Source organism: Symsagittifera roscoffensis, chromosome 6 (genome assembly GCF_963678635.1).
Source record: "Symsagittifera roscoffensis chromosome 6, txSymRosc1.1, whole genome shotgun sequence".
Taxonomy (NCBI): domain Eukaryota; kingdom Metazoa; phylum Xenacoelomorpha; order Acoela; family Convolutidae; genus Symsagittifera; species Symsagittifera roscoffensis.
This window is the reverse complement of record NC_087067.1, coordinates 5,214,900-5,227,419: the sequence shown is the minus strand read 5'-3', so window position 1 is coordinate 5,227,419 and position 12,520 is coordinate 5,214,900. Positions and strand designations below refer to the sequence as shown.

The window sequence follows — 12,520 nt, the reverse complement described above, 5'->3', positions numbered from 1 at the left end:
ATGGATTTTTATTGTCAGTCTCCATAAATTTCAAAAAAAGAGATTATAATCGATTAAAAATGGATTGAAATGTTAGTATTTTTTGAAACAAAAACCCGTTATATTCGATTGTAATCAATTACTTTTTGAAAAAAAAACTTTTCTGAAATTTTATTGAATTATAATCCATTTTAATCGATTATAATCCATTTTTATTCAAAAAACGTCATCGCTTCATTTCGTTTTGTTTTGGTTTTGTTTTGTGTGCTTTTCAGTTGGTTTCTTTTCTGATTGTTTACTGTTTACTTTCTTACTGTCTGTTTACTACAAGGACGGATTTAGGGAGGGGGTTGCAGGGGTGGACGCCTTTTTTCAGGGATTCGATCCCCTGTCTACCCAAAGGGTTCGCTCTTTGTACTGTTTTGAGATATCCATATATGGTGACGAACCCTTTGGACTTTGGCGACAATAAAAACCTAAAAACTAACTTTGAGGGGGAGCGCGCGCCAAAAAACGCGATTTTTTGGTAAACATTTTCCAAAACTAGCCTAAAAAAAAAGCCGTTTTTGGCCTGTTTCTTTGAAAGTTTTCGTGCGGCGCACAAAATTTGGCTAAAACAGGGTCTTTTAAGTGATTTGGCAGAGCTCGGAAAATCAATTTGGTCGACCTAGAAAAGGTTGATAAATATTTTGGACATTTTTTGAAAATCCGCCTCCACCTTTCGAGAAAATCTCCTATCCGCCCCTGGTTTGCTGATTTCTTACTTCATACTAATTTTTACTCTGTGTTCATGCAGAATAACTAAATTATAATCGATTATTTTTAATTTTTCTTGTAAAATAATTTTTTGATAGAAAAAAGGATTATAACCAATTATAATAGATTATAAGAGATTATAAAATATTTTCGGAAAAATTGTTATCAATTATAATTGACTCAAATTTATTAAATTGTCACCAAAAATGCTTTCATTGAAATGGATATTAAATTGTTTAAACATCTAAAATTGGCGCTTATGATTTATTATAATTTTGCTAAAACTATGATTATAATTATAATATAATCGATTCTGTTCTCTTTTTACTGAGTGCGGGTCGGTTCAAAAAGATAAACAGTTTTTTACCGGACTGCATCAACCTGTTTGCGCGCCAGAAACACAATACAAATGTAAGCACTCTATAATCCGAAGCCTGAGACTAGTTTATGATTAACTTCGAATTAAATGAATTTTGCATTTTTTACTGCAAATCGCAGAGGATCATTCCAAGGCTATGCAGCCTGTCGAAGAATAGTCAGTACATAGTTTTTCCTTGCAAACCAACTGATTTTTTTTTCAACATAGCTTTTCTTGACCTTGCACGTGACACCAATTTTTTAGCTTGTATCGGATAGGCTGCGGTAGGCTTGAAGCTAGAGGTCAAAAGAGATCTCGTTCTGGCACACTATCATTGCCGTGGCAGGGGACAAAACACACAATCTAGATCAAAGTTTGAGATATCCATATATGATTTGAGATATCCATTACTTCATACTAATTTTTACTGTGTTTTCATGCAGAATAACTAAATTATAATCTTAAATCAAAAACCTTACCCTTATGACAGGGGCATCTATGCTGAAGCCAAAGTTGTTTAGGGGCTCAATTTCTTTTTATTAGCAATTTGTTTTCGGAAAAAATATTCTCGTTTTTTCCGAATTTTTTTTCTCGTTCCTCAATATGACTAATCAGCAACAAAGAAGCTGCAACGAAATTTAAAACTGCGTTTTGATCAAAACCACATCAAAATCATACATTTTTTAAACTCTTCAATTTAGGAGTGCTTCGTTCTTATCAATTATGTGAGTCACCTTTTGCAAATTTTTTTCAGCTAAGAAACAAATAAGCAATTGATTGCAAGGAGGCACCACTTTTTTGTAGTTTTGCTGTGCTTTTTATAGCAAAATCGCTTTTCAGTCGGTGTTTCTGTTACTTTTTGCAACGCATCTTCACTTAAAAATTCCAGTTTTTTTTAAATCTCGTTTTGTCTGTCTGAATAAGTTAAGGATAAAAATTCATAAAAACGCAATTTTTGGGGCAACAAAACTTGTCATTTTGGATTTTTGACTTGAGTACAGTTTACCTTCACATGTGGTATCAACTTGTATTTGCGTGGTGGGAAAATGTATTAAGAAATCATGTTGTTTTTCTCGCCTCTAATTTTTTCGAGGCAAGCTTCAAAATCTCAACTGCGAAAATTTCATACCATTACTGAGGTAAAAATAAGCTGATGAATCACCTGTCATTGTTTAAATAAGGTTAAAATAATTTCAAAATGGCAAATTTGTCCAATTTGGGAACAACTAATTTGCGATATATTTTGTTCTATTAACAAGTAAGCACAGCTGAATTTATACCAAATCAAATCATTTCAAATTAAATTGATGCATAATATTGGATGACAGTTGCAAGAAATATCCTGTTGTGCTTTACCTAACATATGGGAGGAAAAAAAAAAAATTGTTCGAGAATTATTTCCATTTTTTATATTTGTATAAATCAAAAACTACTTACTTCATAACGTTAAGTGCAAATGTAACATTCAGGGGCTCTTTTGCCCATGTACGAGCAGTATTTTTCTCACCTTTGGACTTCCAGTTTGACGCAGTTGAGACCAATTTGAACTAGTAATTTCAGGAAAAGTTGTTTACTTTTAAAATTCGGGTCAATGGAATGTACCACGGATAAGAAATTCATTATTTAAGGTCGAAATTAAACACATGTTTGCGTGTCTGTGAGCGAGGAGCTTTTCTTATCAATTTTTAATGATTTTTCTGTACGAACGCGATAGAATTCTTTGTTCTTCATTGAATGAGTCGATTTGAAGTTTCCATCAAGATGAATAAAAAAGAACAAAACATTATTTTTTCTCCAGTTTTCCTTATTTTTTGGTTCATATGAATAATATGAATACAATAAATACGTCTGTCATGCAGGAAAACGCTAAAGTCAATTGAGGATGTTCGTTCTTTTTTGCACTATAGTAGATAAAATTTGTATGAATATGTTTAACTGTTAGAGATAAAAACGGTTTTTTATTACACGCTGGTTGAAATAAAAATGAGTTTAGACGCTTAAACTATTCTACTTACCAGACAAATTTACAGCTCCTAGGAGCTCGTTACGTTCAACACAGAAATTGTATTTTTCAAAATCATCTCAATTTTGCAGTAAATACCGGAAAATTTTTGATACCGTGAAATGAAAAAACTGAATTTTTTTCTTCAAAAACTAAAAAATTAACACTATTTAGAAAAATAAAACCGCGACTACCATTTCTTTGCGGTCTGGTTGTATTTGAAAATAAAAGATATTTTTATCACAAAAGCCTTTAAAAACACTTAAAAGAGCTACTAAAATAGACTGTGTTGTCACAACGACCCTTGACCACTGAAGGAAAAATGGTGCTAAAAAGTGGTTACAAGACCTTATTTCATGTCCGATCAATTTCGATGGTCAAAGTGAGTTTTAATTAACTAAAGTACACTCAAAAGTCTAGATAGACTGAAAGTCCATTTTTTACCTCTTTTTACAGTTTTTAAAGTTTTTGTCCTATTTTTTGCTAATGGAAAGTGTGTTTCGCATTTAAAAAAATTGTATTATAAAGTACGTGTTTAACTGTGTGCAAAATCGAACAAAGATCGGATTGTGGTAAGAAAATTTCGTCAAAAAAAAAAAAACGCGAATTGTATTACCTGCTTTTTTGTCTTGCTGAAAAAATAAAAATGACGGCAGATAAGTCAAGATTTCAGAAGGATTAACTTTATTGTGAAGAGGAGAATCCTTCAATTTGGCCTTAAGTCATATACTCAAATCGATGAACTGCTTCAAATACTTATACTTTTTTCAACGTGGAGTTATTTGTCAAGCACATATGGCTGCTTTAATATATTTCCTAATTTATCATTCAAGATTTAATGCCCAAATGGATCGGGCTCAAAAATGGTAGTTGCTCTTGGAATTCGTCATTTTACCAGACCGTTCAAAAAGTCGATGCTTTCCATTTAGCAGATTAAAATCTGGAAGATCCAAAATTTAAATTCACAAAATTTTGTATATCCATACTATCGAATAACTTTAGTTAACTTACATTAGAATCTACTGAAATGCAGGTTCATGACATTGATATTGGAAAGGAGAAATAAAAATTTTTATGCTAATCAAAATGTATGTTAATTGCTACGGGAACATTTTGCCTATCCCCCGTGGGCTTTTTCACAATGGGCTCTTTATCTAAATTTGAGACCAAGTTTCCTTTTTCTTATTTATTTTGTAATCCAATTTGAATATCTAAGTAATTTTGCGAACAAAAGTTTCTTTGTGGTTAGTTTCCGCCCTCGAATTTCTTTCAAGTATATTTACACTCGAAATGGGCTTAAAGTTCGGATGTCAAAAAATTTCAATCTTTTGTCTTAGACCTCAAGCTTTGAAAAATTCAACGGGTTTGTCTGCCGCAAGTCAAAGCTTTAGATATTTCGTCTGTATAGGAAATTATTGTAGGAAAGCGTAATAAAAACTTTAATCCGATCAGTCGAAGAAAAGAAATGAACTTTAGATTGGGGTTGTTTTTTAGTCAATTTTGATTGCCTCAAAAAAGCTTGCAGAGGGTCAAAATGGTATCCAATTTCTTAAAAATCTCTTAGTAACAAAAAAAATTGGTCTGAATTTTTAAGTTTTAAGGACCTAATTAGACTAAAATCAATGAGAGGAGGACTCCCAATTGTAACGTTAGTTCGACATTGGTTACCGTTATTTCTTGCTTTTGAACCTAGTTGAGTGACCCTTTCTAAGCAAAAAATTGAAAAAAAAATCAACAAAAAAAAATATATTTTTTCAAGGTTAAAATTTTTTCTTCGAATATAAATATGGACGGCTCATTATGTACTACTCGCGCAGCAAACGGCTTTCTGTGTTTTCGATTTGAAAATAAGTCCCAAGTTGAAACCCTTCCCCTGACGCTCAAAATCAAATAAAAAATTCTAATTCATGGATTTGTCTGGTTAGGTAAAGCTTAGATGGTTTAGCAAGAATTAATTCAATTCGTAATAAAAATTTCATTGAAAATCACGTTATAACTACGGGTAAAAAAATACCCACCTGACAATCCTACAAAACTTCCCCAATCTTGGAACTTCTTAGAAGATTTGTAAAAAAAATTCCGCTATCCTACAACTTTCTTTTAAGAAAAATTCTTAGAAAGCTTTTTTTCACAAAACACAAAAATTACCAAAAATCACTTTGTACGTTTTTCTCAACAGAACAAACAGAAAAAAGATCAATTTTGGAAATTTTTTTCTTTTTTTTAATTTTATGCATATAAAATGTTCAGATAGCGGTTATGATGTATGCATTTTAAATAAAAAAAGTTCCGAAACAAAAAATTTTTTCAAAATCTTTCAGTTATAGGAAATAAGCAGCTGAAAAAAAAATTGAAGATACCAAAAAAAAAACAATTTTGAGGAGTCATGTTATAAAATTTTAAACGTGTTGAATGTGGGGTTCAGGTGTGTATTGACTAAAATTCTGCAAAAATAAGCAATTAAAAAAAACTAACTCTACAAAAATCAGTAAAGAACTGACAAGTGAGTGGGTTTTTCGGTAAACTTATATAAAATCTTTAAGTCTGCGAGTTTCCGTTATTGCACTCTGCGATATCGGAGAACAATTAAACATTGAAGCTGGTTGTATAAATTTTTTTTCAAAAAAAAACGAAAACAACATTTGGAAAAGATTTGGAGGAAAAGTTCTTGTCTTACAACTTTCTTATAAAAAAAGTCCTTATCTTGTAAAAAAATTTGAAATCACAATTTTGTAGGAAGCTTTAAGACTTTTAAAAACAAGGTTTTAAATATTTACTTTTATCAAACCGGAGCACTGTTTTTTACAAATGGATCTAAATGATGATCTTCGAACATTTATAACCTCAAGATTGAAGGTCACTACATTTTTTTTAGCTTGGCAAGAATAATTTATTTTTCAGCTGGTAAGATTATCAATCAACGGTAAAAAATAATCAAGGGTAAAGATCAGTCTATGATGTGAAAAAAAACAACGCAAAAGGATCTCTACAGAAACTTTGATGGAAATAATTCTTCGAAAGTTTAAAATAATTTTATTTCGTTTTTAGTTTCATTTTTATACAACTCTTTAATATAAAGCTTTGAAACTCTAAATAGAAAAAACAAAGTGTGTGCGTTTTTGAACTACAAAAATTATCATCAGGCGGATCATGCAAATTGCATAACAATCAATAATTTCAAAATGTAGTAAAACGGATTATACTTTACTAATCTCAACCAATGTTCTATCAATAATTTGCTTTGAACAAACAAGACTAGTCGTCTCAGGGCAAACCCTCGAGTGATCCGACTGCCACTTGATTGGTCTTTGATAGTTTTTGGTAAACTAAGTTTTGGCAAAAGTATCATTTTTAGGCTGATCATATTAAATTGTAGGAGTTAAAATTCCAGTCGTGTATGGAGTTAACACAAACAATTAGATGCCTCAATTAAACAAACTCACCTTGAGGCAGGTTACTATTGTGGTATGTATAACAGGCTTGGCGCTTGCAGAGCAAGTAAGAGCTCGGTCCCCCGTGGAACAAAGTTGCGTAAAGTTGGTCTGAATAAAAAAACCACCCCTAGCAGATATATTCCTCACTTTCTTCGAAATTCGGAACACAAATTGTTTTTGTTTCCATTTTGAATCAAATTTTTCATCAGGTACTTTTTCATATAATTATTCGTGGGATTTGGAAAGATGCACAAACGTTCGCACGCAATAAGTTGGTGGCAGGCGTTCCAAATGCAACCAAATAATTGCGATGTCACTTGGTACTTGAAAACAATTTGAAATCTTCAAAAAGTGCCAATTTTGAAACTGCTCAATTTAAATGTGATCATTTTATCTGGAGTAATGCAAAATTAATGTCACTGATGCGCTCAAGCAACGCGTAGTCATTAAAACTTCCGTATTCAAAACTGAACATATTGCAATGTGAGCCAAGAAAGTTTTAGCACTGATTTAATCATTTTTTTTTCTGACGAAAAATATTTGCTAGTTGTCGTTTTTTTTGTTTCCAGAGTTTTTCTCAACAAGTGAGGTTCCGACAATCTCAGTTCCACTTAAAAAACGAATATATTCCTTTTTCAATTGCTTTTTCAATGACACCTTCAGCATCCAACGTCAACCAAGGCTTAAAGAATTCTTCAGTTCTTAGAGAAGTCTCATCCCCCTCTCAGGAATGCAATCATCGGCCAACTCAAATTTTCCAAAACGTCTCTAAGAATGCTTTTTTGGTCTGTTTTTATCAAAAAGTTGCCTGCGGTTCAGATAATTTTCTCAAAATGGGGTCTTTATAGTGGTAGGGCGGCATTTCGTAATAGGCGACAATTCGTAACAGGCGACAATTCGTAACAAGCGACAATTCGTAACAAGGCCTTGGCAAGTAGATTACGCTTGATTAGCTGCGCTTATATTCGACACGAGAGTAAAGTTGCGCGTGAATCAGTGTTCCCCGCTTAATCTACTGTTATGAATTGACGCTTGTTACGAATTTTTTCATGTTACGAATTTTCGCCTCTTACAAATTGTCGCCTCACGCTTTGTAGTGATATGGGAGAGCTCAGAGAATTAATTTGACCTACCTATAAAAAAGTTGTCAAAATTTCCGAATTTTTTTTTTGAAATCTGCCCCAACCCCCTTCCAGATCCGCCCCTGTTCTGCTCTATAAAATTTTCAGAAGTAACGCGTTTTTTTAAAGTACAAACGAAGAACAGAAAGAATGTCTGCAAAAGATTACATGAATTTGAGTCACATGCCTAAAAGATTATGCCCATTTTTGAGGAACTTCAAGTTTACAGCACTGAGGTTTCTCGGATAACAATCAAAATATTGGTATTTTATGAAAACAACTTTTATCCATGAAATTTCAATTTTGAGAAATAGGGCTTTTTAGCGTAGTTGCTTAGTAGAATGGTGCATCGAAGCGTGTTTTGTAATCCTGAGAAATAGAATTTTTGCATTAATTTTAAAAATCACATAAGAATTTCTGAAAAATACGGTTTTTTTTGTCGTATGTTTGAAATTAAGCTCTTTCAGATGCTCAAAAGCAAACAGGGGGGGGGGGGGGGGGGGGGGGGATTGGTTATCGTAAACCGTGGGGGGTTCAATTAGAAAATGTGAGATAAAAACACATAAAAGTTTTGAAGTGAAATGTAACATTTTATCAAAGGTACGTAGCAACTGCACTAAACAGGAAATAGAACATTGAAAAATAGATATCTTTGAATACATAATTTTCATGATTTCATGATTAACGTCTCAAAAAAATCCATTATAACCGATTATAATCGATTATAATGATTACTATTAGCATAAAAATATAAAGATTATAATCCATTTTTAATGGATTATAATTGATTAGAAAGGACTAAATTGAAATGAAAAGTATCATGATTATAATCCGTTTTATATATTTTTAATTGATTATTTTGTAAATTTATAGAACTGACCATACTATGACAGTATATTTGATTATGATCCATGGGCGCTCGGTTCGAGCACGTTTCTTAACGGCCTGAACGTCAACCCTGGCTCGCCCATGCTTAACACCAAACTGCGTAAGTAGTTCCGCTACCCCGCGTCAATTGGTACACACACCTCTACACCCCAATTCGCCTTCGAACCCCCCAAAGTTCTTCCCAACCCCATTTTGTGATCTTCACACATAAAAACAACTCACCCGTATAATAATTAAAAGCCAAAGAAGAGTTAAAAAAAATTTAAAAAACGCATTAAACAAGTAAAACAAAAATATGAAAAAATAAACGACAACTTACATTTTTTGAAAACAAACAGGAGCGATCTAGGTATTTTTCGAGGGGGATTTTCGAACTTTATTTTTAGAGTTCTTTAAAAATTTTGACCTTATTTTTTTCAGTTCGACCAAATTGATTTTTTGAGCGTTTCCCAAAACACTACAAAAACCCTTTTTTGACATTTTGACAATTGCCGAATGCAAATTTTTGAAAAAAAAATGTCTAAAGTATCGCTTTTGAGTATTTTGGAAAACTTTGACTAAAAAATTGCGTTTTTTGACGCGCATTTCTCTTCAAAATTAGTTAATATTGGCGCCAAATGCGCCATTAGAAAAATTTCAGTGTTAGCCGGCCAAAAACATTACTAAATTGGGAACTTTTTGGGTGAGGGGGTCGCATCTCTAACCATTTCCCTCTAAATCCGCCCCCTAAAACAAATTATACTTAGGCTTACCTACGAAGCAAGAATGCAGAAATTGCAACGTTCAGAATTTGATTACATTGACTTTCGAAATTTTTATGTATAGTCCTAAGCTGGAAAAAATAACCAAAGTCTAACTGCTAAAATGCTAAATCTACAAAATAATATACACTGAGGCGAAGTTGAGTTTCGCACATTTTGCCATTCAAATGTGAATGTTATGAAAATCAAACGGAAAAAATTCAAATTGGTCAATAGAAATTGCAACAAAAACCCAAAAATCATAAAAACCAAATTGCCTGCACCATTAGAAACTCTACAGTGAGTTTTGGGAATGCTATAGAGAAGCCATGTTTTAAGAACCGTCCTCTCTGCAGAAGTGAGCAGAAAAAAAATAAGCAGACATACAATAAACTAAATTAGCCACTTATTTCTATATGCAAGAAAAACAAGTGTCAACTAGAATCGAACCGGGCATTGTCGTCTCAAGCATGGAGGTTACAGCATGTGAAATAAAGCTGAAGCAGCGAGCTACGAGAACTAAGCCGACAAAAATAAACAGACGAACGATAATCCGAAAAAGCAAAAAAAATTCGAACCTCAAATCTTTGCCGTCTCAATGAGTTATTTTTCTATCTACGCCAGATTCGCCAGGTTGATTTAATTTGAATTTTTAATTACCAAGTGGTACCAAAGCTGAAAAAACCTGAGCATAAATCTTTCATGCCGATAAGAAATTTAAAAAAATTCAAGTCCCTTTTCTTCAAAGCAAACACGCGCACAGATTTTTTTCGGATGTAACGACGCAATAAGAGGCCACTAAGTCGATATTTATTAGGCCTTAATTTTTTAAGCCCATGAAAAAGACACGAAAGTTGAAAAAAGTGCAATTTTAACAAATCCAGCTGGTTAAATTATAACCCATGTGAAATGCAAATTTTAATTTGGCCGGATTTTTAAAATGCCGAAAAACTGCAGTTTAACTCAGGACCTTCGAACTCAGGACTTTCGCCATCCCAAGCAAATTTGTAACCACCAGGCTAAGCATGCAAAAGACACTACTTATTTTGCATTTTTTTATGAACCAATGTACCAACAGTTCAATGAGTCCAATAAGTCTTGTAGACAAAATTCTTTACGGAAAAATGTCTAGTACCCAATTGCAATAACCTTACTATTGCAAGGGTAAAAATAGTATTAATCTACCTTAGAAATTTTTCTTATGTTTTCATAAAGACTATTAAAGTAATCCATTGCCATCAAACATGCTCCACAAAAGTGCAGTGCAGGATGCTTTGCTAGTTGCAATAAGAAAAAAAAGGAAAATAATTCTGCGGGAAAAACATTGGCGAAAAATTCCCTGTTACAATTTGAACAACTTTTGATAGTATGTTTTAGAATAATTTCTATCTTTCAAGTTTTTTTTTATAAGATACCGAGAATGAAGAACATCAAATTTTAGATAGAAACGCGTATGGCAAAACAAATACTTTGTTAGAGTTTGCTAAAGAATAGCATACGTCTTCATTAATCTCAGTCATTGATCAAACAAAGACTTTATTTAGTCAAATAAATTGTTAAAGAAAATTTTGATGCATCTTCCATTTTTCTTAGGCCGGAGTTATACTAAAACAAGACTGGTCAATCATCAGGACATATCCCTGAGTGTTTCGACTGCCCTTTATTCAGTTTCGACTGCCCAATTTTTTGTGGTAAGCTATACTTATATGAAACTCAAATATTAGTTAAAAACTTGAGTCATATAAGGAAACAAAACTGCTCGTATCAGGGCTAAGCCCTGAATGTTCCAACTGCCTTTTAAGGTTTATGGAGCAGTAATAACATAAAAATATTAAATGTGATAAATTAAAATTGAAAAAAAAGTTTTTCTAAATTTTAAATTTTTTAAATTAAAAACATCACCCCACACGCCATATAAAGTACAAAAACATAAATTTCGCTCCTTGTAACAATTAATTGTGGCAAATAAGCTTCTTTCGACCAATTTGGAACGATTTCTAAGACGGATTAAATCTCCGCTTACGCATTAATAGCGCAAAATATATCGCGCGCTAATTGTCCAAAATGGGCCACAATGGCAAACTTTAAACCCCCATAACTTTACAAAAAATTATCACAGGTGTAAAATATTTTCAAGTTTAAGCTCAGGACAGCAATAGTTTTTGATTGATATAAAAATACCGTCTAAAATGGCTAGTTTAAAAGTCGAAATTTGTCTGAAGAAAAAAAACCACCCGAGCACAAATATTCCGTTACTTTCATATCAAAAGTCGGAATAACAAGACTGCTCGTATCAGGGCGAAGCCCTGAATGTTCTGATTGCCTTTTAAGGTTTATGGAGCAATAGCAACATAAAAAAATTCAATGAAAAAAAAAAAATGAAATTTTTTTTTTCTAAATTTTGAAATTTTTTATGAAAGTCATCTCCCCACACGCCATATAAAGTACAGTACAAAAGGATAGATTTCGCTCCTTGTAACAAACCAATCATGGCGATGGAGCTTCTTTTAACCAATTTGGAACGATTTCTAAGACGGATAAACTCTCCGTTTACGCGTTAATAGCGCGAAATATATCGTGCGTTAATTGTCCCAAATTGGCCAAAATGGTTATCTTTAAACCCCCGTAACCTTACGAAAAATGATCACAGGTGAAATATCTTTTCAACTTTGAGTTCAGGACAACAATACCTTTTGAATGATATTTTAAAAAAATCCCGTCACAAATGGCCAGTTAAAAAGTCGAAATTTGTCTGAAGAAAAAAAACCCACCCCGAGGACAAATATTCCGTTACTTTCGTATCGAAAGTCGGGACATTGATACGGCCAGTTAGATTGGCTGATTTCAATTCGGAATACTTTTGTGTTCGGTTTTACAAATAGTGTTACATTTTCAGCAGCATAAATAAAGTCTTCAAAATTGTAGACGAGCAGTCAAGACACATTTCGCTTAATGCGTCTAGAACACCCTTAATTGGAAAATCGTCCAGTATCAAATTCCAGATGCAAAACCCAGTCAAAGAAATCCAGATGCAAAACCTAGTCTAAACTTTTTCTTCAGAAATTGGTCTGAAAGAAAAAAAAATAGACCTCAAGCATATTTAATCCTCATTTTCATCGAAAATCGGTGAAGAAAATTTCGAACAACCAAAGTGATCGTTTGCTTAGATTCTGCAAACGAATTTTTCTAAGCGTTCAACCTATGTTCGTGCAACTCTTTGTGAAGGCAATGTTAAAGCAGCA

General features: G+C 32.8%; 1 protein-coding gene across 12 annotated transcripts in view; it reads right to left on the bottom strand.

The window, feature by feature from the left end:
• The window catches only part of LOC134847619 (gamma-aminobutyric acid receptor subunit beta-1-like), a 65,920-nt gene that overhangs the window by 27,251 nt on the left and 26,149 nt on the right, over positions 1-12,520 (bottom strand). Inside the window, exon 1 of one of the 12 annotated variants that reach the window (XM_063864761.1) lies at positions 3,712-3,866. The exons of 9 other annotated variants lie outside the window; for them this stretch is intronic. The gene's annotated coding sequence lies outside the window, so the exon portion shown is untranslated. Of the gene's footprint in view, positions 1-2,600; positions 3,018-3,711; positions 3,867-12,520 lie in introns of those variants that run through there. 2 more of the 12 variants (XM_063864752.1, XM_063864760.1) reach the window with 2 other exon arrangements.